The sequence below is a fragment of the Idiotropiscis lumnitzeri genome, chromosome 11, assembly GCF_059441095.1.
Source record: "Idiotropiscis lumnitzeri isolate Australia: NSW breed Sydney's pygmy pipehorse chromosome 11, RoL_Ilum_1.0, whole genome shotgun sequence".
In the NCBI taxonomy this organism is placed as follows: domain Eukaryota; kingdom Metazoa; phylum Chordata; class Actinopteri; order Syngnathiformes; family Syngnathidae; genus Idiotropiscis; species Idiotropiscis lumnitzeri.
In genome coordinates, this window is record NC_142401.1 from 8,511,482 (window position 1) to 8,528,017 (window position 16,536).

The following is a 16,536-nucleotide window of genomic DNA, read 5'->3' on the forward strand; positions in this document are numbered from 1 at the left end:
TTCTTTCACTCTTACAATTTTGCCAGACAACAAGAAATTGTTATTTATTGTTCTGGCCATAATGAATGTACTATTGGACAATAGTTCTTAAATAGCCACGACTGTGCTGAAAGAGAATTTTGAAGAGAGAGTGCAGACAAAAGAAATGCAATTATTTTCACAATTTAGGTGACTTTAAAATCATCAAACAATCTCTCTATTCAGCGATGATAATACCCAGTTTGATTGACAGTGTCAGTGAGAAAATATTTCAATGATGCTTTTATTGTATTGGTTGAAGATTGTAAATGATATGAAAATACCAAATATGCCATAGCTTTGTAATTATGCGGTGCAGCTGCATGCCACTACAAACGGCAGCCACATTAAACTAATTGTTAAAAGAAAAAATTCCTGACATTGCCAATAAAAACAGCATTATTATCCTTTTAAAGGGAGTATTTATGACAGAGATCATTTATTGGGTCTCATACGAGTGTCTAGTATATAAAGTGGCTGGTTCATTTTATTTTGTCTTCAAAATGTAATTCATGACCACATCTTTGGTCTTATTCAGTTTTCTGCATATCAAAGTAATTACATGATCATTTTAAACTTAAACTCATGACTACACCACAGTTACGATAATCACACTTTGTAGACAATTCTGAGGATCAGAGCCGCTCATAACGCAAAACAGCATCATGTTGAACGTGAAGAGCTAAACCCCGCCAGATTGATGAGACGAGGAACAAAACTCAACGGGGCGGAGGGAGCTGATTGACTCGCACTCGGGACTTGGATGTCAAGCACAGGAGGATCCAATAACGTAATGAGAAACAGACAAAGGTACACGAGGGAAAACAAATTGAATTCTAAATTAATACCAACTAACAATTAACACAAGGAGAAAAGAAAATGACATGATATCAACTGTGTTAAAAGAAGTAAAAATTTTTTATGTAAATTTCTTCCTGCCTTAACAGTGAACTTCAATGCGTGCCATGGAGAGACATTGAGCCAGCACTCTATAAGTGGGCACAAAATAATCAGATTGTCATTACAGCCGTTACAAGGAAAGTGATGTGACGAGTCGAAGCAGAGGATGAGGTGAGGGTAATCTCATACAGCCAAATGTCCTGGAAAGTAAAACTCTGACACCTTTATGCTTTGTCGCTGGGATTAAAGCACACTTATTGGAGGGGCATGGAGCAAGGGATCTGAGTAATGCACAGTAAGGAGGGTATTTTCATTACGTTGTACCAGTAGCAGAGCTGCTTTTTAATCATCCATCTCATGCAGCCGATGATATTTACTCTCTCAAATTGCAATTTAAAGAAGAAATGAGGAGGAAACACAACCTCACATCATAGAGAAAGAGAGGTTTTTCTACAAAATGGGGCAATTGCTAAATGTGGCTATCTCTGCAGAATTAAGACCTTGGTTGCCTTAACTAACTCACTGAAGTACATTGTCTATTATGAGGACTTACACTGCTCTTGAAGTAATTTTTTATTTTCATAAAAAAAAAATATATATATATATATATATAAATAAAATATATAAATATATAAAATTATATATATATATATATATATTTATTTATTTTGTTTATTTTAATTATAATAGCTGAGTTGTTTGGTTGCGCTTCATTTGTTTGCTGGTGTCTGCTGCCTCAGTGCTTAATGATGACTCGTAGCGGTACATTGTAAATGAATCCAGCGAGAGCGACAACATCACAATGTTTGCGAGGGTAATAAATTACATGCAAAACAAGTGCGTGCATTTCCACTAATGGCTCCAATGACGTTAAACTGATTAAAGTCGAGTTCAGTGAGGCATGCCAGTCAAATCGCTGATGAACAGACACAAGTTATTGTGTGAGGTCAAGGGTCAATAATTCAAACAGACCTTTGGTAATTGGAACAGCTTGAAGCAACAGTTATATCATCGATGCTGTACGGTCATGATACTTCCAGTGTGGCAGTCTAACAGCAAAAAGCTGCCATCTCTCAACGCTTCATTACGGGCCTAATGCAGCGTTTGCTGTTCCTACACCTGTGGGATCATTTACCAGCTATTTACCTCGTGTTCCCCACCATGTACCCCAGGCCTCCCATTCCGTGTAATGGCTACATTGATCACACTGCTGCACCCCCCCCCCCAAACAACATCAATAGGGTATTGACTGCAGCTTTGGTCCGTCGCACAATGTGTCGGTGAGACGGTGGAAGGGAAATTCAAAATGCAGTGGACCAAATAGGTTGAAAGTTCAAACAGTACAGTAAAGTCTAATTAGCAAAGATGGGTATTTTGTCCCAGCGAGAGAACGGTACGGACGGATGCCCATTTTTGGGACAATAGATGGAGTACAAGAAGAGCTTATAAAAGGACGTACTAAGCAAGGGAGCGAATGTGGGTTTTCATCCATCCCTTTAATCGCCACTAACCGCGCCAAGTACTACGTGTATATAATTCAAATATTTGCTCTCGGAACAGAATGAAATCTTAAAATGATGATGTTGCGTGCACAGGCCCAACTGAGAGTATGACTGAGAGCAAGCAAGCGAGAGTGAGACTGAGCTGTGCAAAAACAGAAGTGATACACATGGCTGTGTGAAGAAGCAAATGAGAACCAAAATAAGCATCTTAAATTGCGTTTAATTTGAATAAAGGGAAAATGCCCAGGAATATGGGAGGAAGTTGAAGTACTTACAGAAAGAAAAACAAAAATGATGTAAATAAAACACATTACACTCACCTGAGGTGCTAATTACAGTATTTAATGTATGTGTAGATCACTCCGGATGTGTTTTCCTGGTTAAAGTGCTGCAAGTTTTGCTATGACCAATCTATCATCCAACTGACAGGTAAATGCCGATATTATTTTTGAGGTGAGGTGATCTTGAAATCTGATTGGTCAAGGAAACACACTAACACTATTGCAATAAATGACATCAGAACGGCAGATTAGAAGGACATGACAACACATACTGTAGAGATACTCGAAGCAGAAGATGTACCAGAAGCAGTGCAACAGAAAAACGCTATGAAATGCAGATTGCAGACTGTTGGTGAAAATTTGCTATAATTCCATGGAACAAATAAAAGAATTTAGGTTGCAAATCTAGGTCAGAGCTTCTGATTGTGTTTATGCCTGCAGAGAAGGCCTCAGGCTTTGAAATGAAGACACCTTGTAAACTAATTAAGTTAATAACTCGGCCCTGCGAGTTTTATCACTCCGTTTGGCCCTTTTATTTGTGCCTACATCCTCCAGGCTCTTGCCAGCCTCCTGTTCAGAGGTCAAAGTTCACCGCCAAGCTCTGGCGCACTGTTGACGTGTTGTGACATCGTTAGGCTGATTCCATGCTTCTTGTCTCAGCACACAAGGTCCCACACAGTCATCTACGTGATAGGGACAGATGTCCGTATCCAGAGACAACGCCCCACCAGAGCCTGGGAACTTGCGACGGCTTGCTCGGACCGGGTCTGCTCTGGCGTTCACACGTATCCAAATGCCTTCAGTCGGAGGGGGCGGCTGCTCAGCTGTGCAGCGCAGGTGGGGGGTGGGTTGCTGGCTGGGATGCTTCTCCCGCTGCAATCCTTCATACTCTATTGAGATCCTAAAGAGTCCAGGTTAGAGGTCAGCCCTTCAGCACTGACGGGGTCAAACTACATCTCATGAATATGGAAGACGGCCACAGGGCCTAGGGGACCATCTGCTCGACTCTTTTGGAGCCCAAACAAATGAGTCTGCTGAGAGGGTGCCGTATTAGTGTAATTACTGTGGATTTCCCAGGCCTGAATCGAAGTTTTCAGTCACCATTGACAGGTGGAATAGTTGGTAACATATATGGCAAATTTAATACATTTGTCAAATAATGGCATTAGAAATTAAATTGAACACAAAATCACGTTTGATTTTTAAAATGGAGCTATAGGTCATTCACAGAGGAAGTGAAAAAAAAGTTTTTACTAAAATATTTTTAACAATGAAATAACAGAAAATGACAAATAAAAGTTAAATAGTTAAATAATGTACTGTATAATATATAATTAATCTGCTGTATCATGAAATACGGTACGTTTAAAAAAAAGGATAAATATTCATGTTAGCAAGACTTTTGATAATGCAAATTCTCACTGGGCCAGAATAAATAATATGTGAAAAAAATGTTTTTAATGCACTGTGGAATGTGGCCCTTTTTATTTTTTGTCTACCTCATGAATTTTCTTCAATATAGACTTTTTCAAATCTTAACGAACTGGCTGTTCTCTTGTGAATATGGGGCTCATTTGTTATTTGCTAGGGTGGTTGATTTTAACTGACTGTCCTGATTGTTAGAAGTCAATCACCATGTGACCGTAATGACTGCGGATAGAGTACAGTATTGAGGTTCTGCACTGTAATTGCCGAGATTACATAACTTGGCCATGTGCCTTCACTGCCGACGCAGTGCCAAGCTGCCGTCTTTATTTATTTAGTCGCGTTGTCAACCAAACAATTTTGGAACACTGCTTTTGTGTGGAGTATTTTTTGTCATTAAAAACAATGCCGAATTTGTGGTATTGTGTATGAAAGGATGTTCGTTTCTATTGACGTGATTTACAATCATTTGCCAGAAAATAAGGTAGAACTTTACCAGCTACTGCAGGCGTGGGCAAACTACGGCCCGGGGGCCAAATGCGGCCCGTTAAACGTTTTATTCGGCCCGCCGAACTTGAAAAAAATTAAATGAATAAACCTTGTTAATGTTTTGTTTTCTAAATACTGTGGGTTTTCAAAGACATATATATATTGTTTTAAAGCTTTTGTTCATTTTCTTTTAAAAATAAATGTATTTTTTTCTCTCCAATGATGTGAGGTTACCAAAACACTCCATCCATCTGCTCCTGGCTCCTCTGTAAAATTTTAGAACCCATTGTGGCCCGCCAATCAAAAAATTTGCCCACCCCTGATCTACTGTAAATGAATTCTAATAAGACTATAATAATTGTTTTATTCCGTGTACTCTTCACCTCTCAATAGATTGTTCAGGGGTCATGTGACCTTGATAAAAAAAAAAAGAAAAAAAGTTACTTTTTGCAAAGACTTTCACAACAAATCAATCCAATGTTGCCCTCTAACTGACATTCAGCGGTCTCCTTTTCCGTTATATTCAATTCCCACAACGGAGCCGCCTCAAAGCGATGCTATTTGTATTTGTTTTGATGGAGTGCATTTTTCCCTCATGCTTGAATTCAGCAAACAATACACCTATTCTTTGTGCGCTGATGTGGCCGCGTTGGAGCAGATGGAAGCAAGAAAAGATGCTTGTAGATAAGAGCTTTTTTTTTGTCAACTGGAATCTTTTTCCAGAAGTAGTTTTATGTTGGAAATACATTAAAGGAGATGAATCTCATCCTTTTGTCTCACGACTGTGAATCCTTCAGCATGTTTGTGACAAGAATTCACCTTGCTAACTAGCAGACAAAACATTGCAACATTCATCCTGTTTTTTTTTGTTGTTTTTTTTAAATACAACTTATTACCCTCATTCGGGTCACTTTATAGGTAAACTATTCCAGCCAATTTTTGGACGAGAGACAGTACCCTGGACTGGTCATAAGGCACATGTAGACAAACAAGCTATCACATTTATAAACAATTTAGCAAGAAGCTAACATGTAAATTCCACACATTCGAACACTGGACCCCAAAATGGTGAAACTAACGAGCAAACAAATTGTTACATTGTTCAACAGAGTTGATCAGAATTTTTCAGATTTTTTTTTGTAGGAGTCTCACATCACACATTTGCTAAGCACTTGTTACTAGGAAGATTTTGTCTGGAATCATTACCATATTGTGTTCCAAATCCCAATGCAATCTATCAGAAAACACTCGTTTAAATTTGTAACCTGGATCAGATGGCTTGCTTGTACTACACAAAGACAATTTGATTGAGGATCTAAGCATTATTGACTTTTTCGAACAAAGTGACCCTGAGTTATCTTGAATTACAGGTAAGTGGACTTGATGAGCTTTGTTGGCGCTAGTTTTAAATCTGAAAGGAAAGAAAATGTCACCTCAAGTATATGGGAGAAATGTATTGCTATATGATGGTGCTGGTGGATTATATTTAAAGCAAATCACATTTATGTTCAGTGGGGGCTAAGCTTGCAGCTTGCCTGTCAGGCTGAGTGGCACTTAAGACTCGGAGCATGAATAAATCACTACAGTTTGACCCATTTGAATACCAAATGGAGCCAGACCCACTGGGTAACAACAGGCATGCTTGAACTCACAGGCTCATTTCCATGATGTAGAAAAATTGCCACATGCAGACAGTGGGACCATGCCAGCATCATAGTATCATACAGACGACTTTAAAACATGACCTTTTCTTCGGCTCCAACCAGAGACATCCCAGACTGTGGCCCAACGTGTCTGATCAAGACGTAATGTGACCGTGAGGTGAACTCGGCATTTCTCAGATACATTACGGTGATTTTCATTGACCCTTTTAATGCCCCAGTATCACTTCAACAATTCACCCCTATCGGGGCGAGCAGGATGATGAAAACCACTCACTTACTCAACCATGCTGTAACAATTCCTTCACTTACTGTCAAATGAAGTGCTCTCAATTAGTTAAAAAAAAAAAAAAAGAATACATTAATTTTTCAGTATATAGGACTACATTCACTCGCTTTCTATGTTGACATGTTTTCCTACTCATGTGGGTCACTCGCGGTTGGACGAAGATTTTGATTGGCGGGTTCTAAAATTTGACAGAGGGGCAAAATAAAACAAAACAAAAGCATTACAACAATACATATGTTTTTGAAAAAGCACACTATTTAAGAAATAAAACATCAACAAGGATTATTTATTTAATTTTTTTCAAGTTTGGCGGGCCGGATTAAAACATTTAATGGGCCGTATGAGGCCCTCAGGCCGTAGTTTGCCCACACCTGACTTAAGGGTTAGAGTTGGTTAAAGCTACATTCACACTTGGATCTCTCATATTGAGTCTAGCAAAAAAAAAAAAAATGACATGCTGCATTTTGCGTTGCTTATTTGATCGTACTCCTTGTGTCATAATTGAAACAAAGGTTTTACAGTTTGTTTGTTTAAAAAAAAAAAAAACTTTTGAGGCTATTTGCTGTTGTTTAATCTCTGAGCTGAGCTGGGCTCTTGGCAGGCGGCACCAGATGTGGGTTACCTGACAGTGGACAGGGGTGGGGGTGTCTACAGCCGAGTTCACTCACCGCCTATCAACGTCAAAGTCATTCCCTTTAAAATGTAGAACACTCACGGTCTCTTGCATGTCTCGACATAGCACCATTCTCGCGAAAGACGACGCGTTTAATCGCAACAGTCCATGCGTAAGTGGCGCATCGTCACTGCTCTACAGACAAACTGTGTGGGTACCCATAAGAAATAATGAGCTGGTAATAACCGCTGCTGAATTAAAAATGTCTGCCGAGCTCAGTATCTTCCTAACTGCACCACGATCAAATTCACCAAACTCGCATTGGACCAGCGATCCACCAGGCGCCAAGACTTAGACAGGATCTGAGCAGGAGAAAGTTTACATCGACTTTCTGCCATTAAATTGTCACTCCGCTAAGACACGCCCTTCTTGGCACAAACCACAATGTCAATTTGGTACGTAACGAGCTTCGCACTTGAACGAATAACTATATCCGCCAGTATTTGAACTCCACCGCTGATGCTCTGTCCACGAAATCAAGCCGTGGGTGTAGATTTGCAAAAACATCACATTGTACAACGCCATGAGCTGGAAAAAAAAAAAAAAACACATGCTCATGATGTGTCAGACAGCTGGTTTGCACCTGCTGTCAGCATCTGTAAGCCCGTCCCAGAGAGAATGTCCCCTCTTGTCTGAGGAGCGGATTAATTTTTAAACTCCATGTTTGTCAGGATGTGAGGAATGACAAGAATCACAGCACTGGGAGGACAGGAGAGAAATGTGGCTGTCGGAGTCAGGGGGTCGCGCACCGATACATGCGACTCATTAGCCGCTTTTGCACTGCTTGTAAAAGAAAATGTGCTTTTCAGCATCTCTGTTTTGTAACGCGGAATGGGATATTTATCGTTTGTAAGTAGTGTATGACGAATGCATGAAAGGCAAAGCAGATTTTGATTTGTTACTCAGATCTCGCTGCCCTATATTGTTTGAAACAGTCCACCAAAGATTGTTCACTATCACACCAGATACTGAGACTGACATCATCACACATCTAATTATTTGACTGAGCGGTGTCCTTTTGTGGTGTGAAAGTGCAGACGTTGCACACAGTCGCCGCTTCGCTAGCTTCTGAGTAAAAGAAAATGCGGAGAGATGACAGGTCATCTTTTATGATTCTTTTGGTAGCTATATTGCAGGATCAGGCAGTTTGGGGCTTTGTTAACTGCGTGTGGTGCCAGAAGGAGAACGCAATAGACTGATGATGATTGCACAGCTTTACTTAATGGAAGCGTTTTGTAATTGCTGCTCAGATTAATAGGATTCAGCCAGAAAATAGGTATTTAACAAGAATTAAGGAAAGGAGAACCTTGTTTATGGCAGGCAATAATTGTTCATGTGTTTCTAAATGATCGGTTTAATAGCCCCCAAAAAACAAAACAATGACAGAGTTTTCAATAAATAATAATAAAAAAAAATTAAAATAGGTAGTTCACTAATACCAATGATGTGGCAATGTTACAATCGAGGGTAAACATTGGGTTCGGGATGAATATAAAAAAAGGTCATGTGCACGATAAGTCCAGATTTACACTGTTACATATTGTGATTTTTATCCTGACAAGGGCCTCAAAATTGAGGTCAAGAACTCTTAATAACCAGTTCCAAATAATAAGTCAAGAAACATAATTTTAATGGGACAAGCTGTAGAAATGATGAGCCTCATTTACTCACGGGGAGCTATTTGGTTTGAGCTGAGATGAAGCAGCCGAAGTGGGCATTTAGGACCTATAACTGCTCCTTGAAGAAAGTGGCTCATTAAAATTTGCAAGAAGTAAATACAGAAAAATTCCATTTATTATTATTATTATTATTTGATTAAAAGAGGCATTTGAGAGAACATTTTTGTCCCTCTGCTAAGGTGAAATGCACTGTTTGTGTGTTCACCAAAGCTGGCTCTTGTGTTGTTTATTTCCTTAAAAGGAGTTTTGCTAATTAGGCTCATAAGAGCTATAACACAGCCTCACAGGGTCACTTTGAACAGCAGTTTTATTGGCTTAACGAAGTGCAGCGCCCTAAAAATAAAATCCGTCTTGCTGCTGCAAATAGTCCTGAGGCAGCATATAAATGAAAACAGCCCGTTGAGACGTTTGGATTATTATTTTATTAACATCCGTCCATCCACCCATCCAACCATGCATCCATCCATTCATCTTCTCTCCTATTTAACCTGTACAAGAAAAAGGCACACAAACCTTGCAGTGATTAGTTAATCACAAAATGAGAGTCTGAATCTGAAGCTGATTGGAAATTTGAGTGAACTATGGAAACCATTACACTACCAATGGCTCAAAATACATGTATGTTGATAATTAATTGCAAAAAATATACATGAGCTTTATAAGGCAAATATTGGAGCATTGCCATGAACCATGTATTTTTACAATATAATTTTACAGGATGACAGCTTTTATGTTCATCCTCATTTTTATCTCTGGTTCTGTCCCTTCTTTTTAACTTTTATTGCTAACTGGATATGGCTATTCCACAATAGATTCAGCAAAGCAAACGCTGTTACGGTGAGCCCGCAAGTACACAGCCAATTACTGCCATCTCATCAGTTATACGTTTTGTTTCTGATTGACTGTTTTTCCTCAGGGGTTACTTCAAAATGAAATGAGAGATGCAGGATAACGGCAGGGAGGGATTGTTTTTCTAATAAATGAACTATTGACATCTGTCTACTGACAGTTTTAGCTAATATGATAACATGTGACTTCTTTTGTTTTAATTGCAAGTTCCCTCTCTTAATGTTCTGAATTGTAAGTCACCAAATTTGGTTGCTTGGACTCTAAAGGGAAATTATTGTTTCAGAGTGCAATGTAAACCTCTCCGAAACAAAACTACCGAAGGTAGAAAAACGCCATACAAGTGACAGCCCATTTCATTGACATGTCACCTTTAACCTATTGGCCTCCATTGTTTTATTTAACATGAAAACCTTTGAGCTCTTGAAACAAATCTTGAAAAGTGAATAGAATAAGATATAATCTATTATATCCACTCAGTATATTTCCATCAAAGAACACCAAGACTAGCAGTGCTTTGAGACAGAATGAGAAATATTGAATCCAAGAGGAAGACTAAAAGAGGCATCCTCCTCAGCCCACTGTTTCCCCTCGTGCCCAAATAATACCCCTCAGAGAGACGACTACCAAACACTCCATAAGCCTCCAGCACATCAGACCTGCCATATAAGGAAAAAACTGGGTGGGCTAGGAAAATTCCATCACTCATTTTGCCTTTCCTCCTAATGCAAATCATCTCCCGACTTCAGCATGTCTTTATTCACCTGCTTCCCAAAGGTGACAACACCACCTGTCCTTCCCACCCAGGCTTGGAGAGTTTTTTTTCATACCCCGGCAATATTTCGAGTATTGACAGAAAAAAGACCAAGTAGATACTTTAACAGTAACATCTCATCCGACAGGAAAAGAGCAGCACTTCTTTTGGAAATTCTGTCAAGGACACAGAAGGGTTTCAAACAAGAGGTGCTAGCCAGAGAGCCTTTTTGGAAACAGCTGCCTCTCCAGCTCTTCACACACTCAGCCGCCATTGAAAATGTCTGGAAAAAGGTGCTGATGCTCCAAACAGAGTGTGCACAGGGTCTAGAATTATCTCTCGGATTATTTTCTCCCCCCATTGGCTACCCATACACATCCATAGACAGGCATTTCTGAGCCAAAAGCGCCACAGAAGCAAGATAGAGTGTGATTCTCAGGCAGAGCCAACAAAGAGTAGTTGTCTTTGTTCATGGCAGTGCATGAGGGAGGGGTGAACAAGGATGGAGGATGGGTGAGACTTGGCACTTTATTCGCACAAAAAGGGCTGAGAAGCAAAATTTTCCCCACTAATCATCCCCGTATTTAATGTCTGTTAAGGCCCGAGTCCCAAACCGCATATTCGTAAAATCCTCCCTGCCAACTCAGGTGTGTTGAAAGGCGATTTAATTTATTAGCACCTGCACATTAATGCATCTCAGAGCAGCAAAAACATCTTATAAATGTTTTTTTTATGTCCCAAATCAAGCAAATACCCATTAAAGTTCTTTGGAGTTAACTTCTTTTTGTTTGGTGATTAACCGTACGATGGTGACCACAAAGGGTTAAGGTGTATTTACCTATTCCTTCAGCAGAATGAGGGAAATGGTATCAGCGTTGTTTTAAAAAAAAATGCCTGATCTTGTGGCGTGCAAAACATCAGAAGTGTCAGAAGATGCTGACTCCCGACGTCACCTGTCAATTAAATATTAATGCACAATTTAATGTGGATGGACCGGGAGCCTGAGAGTGGACTTAAGAAAGGTTGACTTAGAATGAAGATTTATAGCTGCCTTTTATTTGAAGGGGGTCTTTATTTCGTAGACAGAGACATCTAGTATTAGACTCGATTTCCGTGTTTCAGTGGAATTTCAATTTTCAGTTGGTTCACACTGGTGGTTTCTATTTGTGTGTTGTTTTATTTATGATTCTGATTAATAATGAATATGCCAATTATCTGATTTCCGCACTGACAAATAGAGCGAACAGAAAAAGTCGGCACATCCCTGTTCAAATGCCAGGTTATTATGATGTAAAAATATGAAACTGAGATTGGGGAAAAAAAAAATTCAAAACTTTTCCCACCATTGACATGACCTATGAAATCTTTTTTGAGAGAGGCTTTTAAAATGAACAAGTGGCTATAACATATTTTCCCTTAGACAGGTTGGAGGGAATTATGAACAGTTCAAAATGTCAGGAAAAGCCAACGAGAACACCTGAATTTTTTTGCGGTTACATCAAATGTTGGATTGCTATTTAACATGCTTTGGAAAGTAATTGGCTAATTCTGAACGGAGCCACATCCTCGGTATAAGACAGTGTGCACACGTGTAATCACATGATCTCAGTTGCTTATTTTGACTTCCCTCTTGAAAAGAAATAAAATATAGGTATGCATGGTGGAAGACATTTTGGAAAAAAAAAAAAAAAAGACTATATTTCTCACATCACAAAAACCTGGCATTTGAACATCTGTGTATATAACTTTGTAGAAAACCAGATGTGAAAATTGACCCAAAAAAACAAACTATCCCATTGTTAGCCCAACAGAATCATACTGCTTGAAAAAAAAAAACAGGCTAACGTAAAAATGAAGTCATCACCTCCTATTTTTTTATCCTGATGGGAAATACGAAGACTCTATTTGGCCAAGTGGACCAAGCGTCAGGTGATTAATTGAGGTAAAATGTCCTTTGAGCCACTATTTCAGGATATACAGTATTCAACTTGACCGAAATATACTCAACAAGTGACAACACGACTCCCAAGAGGCTGGGAGAAATTGCTTTGGTAGTAAGCAATTAGAAAGAGGTCTGGTGATGTTGTCAAGTTGCTCTGATTGCTTGTGGGATGGCACGCCAACGTGTACTGTAGACTTATATAAAGTGACATGCGTAGCAAGAGTCGGAACCTCATTACCTCTGTGGCTATTAAGGTAAACTCCCATGAGGCTTTCGACACTCCAACTCATCTTCAAGCCCGGCGAAATGGATGTGGAGATTTGGTGCCATTTTGGGTTAAAAGCAGCTGAGGATTTACAGAAATATTATCAATAAAAAAATGTGCGATGATATTTGAATGTGTTTCTCCTCCTCTGGTGCAACATGCAGCATGACGGCTGTGCACTTTGCTAAAAACGACACATCAAGTACATGAATGATATAAATCAATCCCATAAAGACGTCTAAAAGCTAGCGGGAGAACAATAAAGATACAAGCTTCACTATGTTGCAAGCCCATGCAATAAATTCAACCCCCGCAAAGCTTATAAGCTTCAATTTGTGTCCAGAGCTGCTGATTCAACTCAACTGGGTGGGGGGGGGGGGGGGTGCTTGTCTTGCAGCTGTTGTGTTGTTTTGTTGGCTTGGATTTCATTAGATGGTAAGGTGAGACTGTTTCAGCATCCACACACTGCAGCAACATCGTAAACATTTGTCAACTTCCAGACTTAATGCTTGCCACAGGGTATAGAAGTTAACAGGAACACTATACCGGCGACTTTATCAACATGGTGCAAAAAACTGTTACATTTCCAGGGGGGCAAACATCAGCTGTAGTCACATCCCAGAACAACCTCAAGCTGCTTGGATCCACGCCGATTAAGATGGAGCTTAATCAGATCGTCAAAGAAAGAAAGCTTGTTGATCTTATAAGTAAAAGTATTTATACCCAAGGGAAACAGAATGTTCTTTTCAGTTACATGGAAGGAGTGTTTGTAATTCATGTCCTGGCAATATCCCAACCCCTCCCAAGTGCTATCATGAGGCCTGACGAGGAAAACGGCACCTTGTCTTTGACTCAGACGAGCGCGAAGCTGCAAAATGATGAGAGGCTTGCGAGAGGTAAAGCAGGGGACACGCATTTCTATCCAACTGCTTTCCCCAGATGGCCCATGTGGCAGGAGCTGTGTGATCAGAGATCTAATAAAGAGGCAGATATGCTGCAGCTCCTTTCCTGGAAGGGAGTCGTTGCCATGGCAGCCGCACCCCTTGCATCGCAGGTTAATAGTGGGAAATTAGAATTTGCCCGGCTGCTTCTCACACACCAACTTTGAGCTGCACTTGTGCTGCGGGAAGATACGAGCTTGCTCCTACTTGGCCGCCATTACACGTCAGAAGAATGTAACAGTATTGTATTTTAAAAGCAACAAAGTTGGGGTCACTTTGGTGCAAATTTTTTGTGTGTTGTGAAGGCTACCAAACAGTGGCGGAGCTGAACTTTTATCCTTTGGGGGGGGGGGGGGGGCAAGGCTATTTCAGGGGGTCCACAGACTATAACAATAAATTTGTTTCTCGAGTTATGTAAAAAATGCCAGGGCTGATAAACCACCGTAGTTTAATGTGCAGACTTTTGTTTCATTTATCATTGGAGAAATATGTACATAAATGGCGACTCAAATGTATTAAATGTAGACGTTAATATCGAGCAGCCATGAGCTATAAAGTTCGTTTGCTTGATGCCGTGGCTCTCTGCTTGTAGCAACAACAACAAAATCACATATCTACAAAAGTTATTTTAAACTTACTTTGCGACGAGGATTCCACTGTCCATGACAAGTATGTCCTTAACGTTTCGTTACTTTGTTGATCTTCTGTCTCCAGCAACGATAACAGAGTCAAATCAGATTCATATCTTCCGACTGGTGATTCTTCTTCTCCTACTGAACGTGGATCGCAACGCTTTGTGGTACATAGCGCCAACTACTGTACAGGAGGGACTTAGCACTCGGTGCGGCGATTTGCCAATCATCTGGGGTCCAATCAGATTTCAGGGGGGTCCAGCGCTACCCTGGCCTCCCCACTGGCTCCGCCAGTGATAACAAAATAATTCATTTGCAATACCACTTTTCCAATTTGTAGGTGTTTCTGGTCAGAGAAGTGCATGAGGTAGAAATAAAGTACATATTGTGCATGTTGGGTTTATACGTCATATTGCTATCATCTACAGTCGCACACCAACATCAACACAACACAATGCATACAATCAATAATTTAATTTGAAAAAAATTGCTAATTTATTTCGCTCTTATTGGCTTCAGAGAACCAACTAGCAGTGAGATTCACTCGGTCCCAGTGCACTTTAGAGTTTGCCTTAAGATACTTCTTCAAATCTATAAATGGCCTCGCCCCAGCGTACCTCTCCGAGCTCCTCCACCCCGACTCACATGCCCGCCGCCTCAGGTCTGCGGACCACATGCTGCTGTATGTGCCGAGGACTAAGCGCAGCCTCAGGGGGGATTGCGCCTTTTCAGTTGCCCGGTCCTTCCCTATGGAATGAGCTTCCATTAAATGTTAGGCAAGACCCCTTTTCTGTCCACTTTAAAAACGCGTTTGGAAACGCATATTTATTCTTTAGCGTTTGACTCGACATGAGACTGTCGCTGTTCTTCTGGTATCTATTGTTTTGTGTGTAGAGAGGGTCCACACGTTCAAGTTCCTGGGAGTGCAGATCTCCGACGACCTTTCTTGGACTCACAACACCACAGCAGTGGTAAAGAAGGTCCACCAGCATCTGCACTTCCTGAGAGTCCTCAGGAAATTCAACCTGGACAGGAAGCTGCTGCTGGGCTTCTACCACTCGTCCATCGAGAGCCTGCTGACGTACTGTGTCTCCACCTGGTACAGCGGCTGCACTGAGGCGGACAGAGTGAGGCTCCAGAGGACAGTCAAGACAGCGCAAAGGATTATTGGCTGCCCTCTCCCCTCACTGTCGGACATCTACACCGCCCGGTGCCTCAGCAGGGCTCTCAATATCGTCAAAGACAAGACCCACCCAAACTCACACCTGTTCGACCTGATGCCCTCTGGCAGGCGTTACAGGTGCATCAAATCAAGGACTAATAGACTGAGAAACAGTTTCTTTCCAAGAGCCATTTCCATTCTAAACTCTCACGCACACACACAACCACCCTTACCTTGCAGAACAGCAACGTGATGTTTTTATAAATCCTATCCAGTATTACTTTCCATTGCACTAACTATTCTCTTATCCAATTTATATATTTATCTGAATTATTGTTGTATTGCACTGGAGAGGGGAGCTCTCTAATCTCGTTGCACTCTTGAGTACAATGACTATAAAGGGATTTCTGATTCTGATTCTGATTAGGTGTTTTAATTTGTGTTCTAATTTCCAGCTCATATATATTACACCATATGGAAAGTGCTTTGTCACAACTGCAGCTGTTGTGAAATTTGCTCTATAAAAGATATATTGTATTGTATTGATTACGTTTGGCCAGCAGAGAAGGCCTTGAAGTGGTGGGTGGCCCACTGAAAAAAAGCCGTTATGTTCTTTATTCACCGTCTCATTCGCGCCAATGGATAATTTAGAGTCCACACTCTAAAGTTTTGGGGATGTCAGTGAGTTAAATCCATGCCCAGAAAATAAAAACCCTGACACAGTTTGGCTTCATAGCCCCATCACAAATCTGTGTAGCTACAGTTAAGTTCCGGCATTATATTTGATATTCTAAAATATATTCAAAAATTATTTGATCAGCCTCCCTGGATCGGGAACACCTCACCCCCAAAAATAAATAAATAAATAAAATCCTGGAGCTGTCACTACCACAGGTGCTCCTGCAGCAGGGGCTAAAGCCAAACTGTGGTAGAGTTTTTAAATTCTGGACCTAGATTTGACACCATCTTTGAAGAAAGAGTAGTACAGTGGCCACCAGAGGTGTTGCCACGGAGACTCAAAACCACCTGACTGTTGGGTCGACTGCAATTTAGAGATCATTGGCCTTATGCTGTACG

General features: G+C 40.6%; 1 long non-coding RNA gene across 1 annotated transcript in view; it reads right to left on the reverse strand.

Moving 5' to 3' along the window:
* The window catches only part of LOC148327225 (uncharacterized), a 19,390-nt gene extending 4,924 nt beyond the window's left edge, over positions 1-14,466 (reverse strand). The window contains exon 1 of the long non-coding RNA XR_015845807.1: positions 14,304-14,466. This is a non-coding gene — a long non-coding RNA (uncharacterized LOC148327225). The remainder of the gene's footprint in view (positions 1-14,303) is intronic.
* Positions 14,467-16,536: the final 2,070 nt, after the last annotated feature.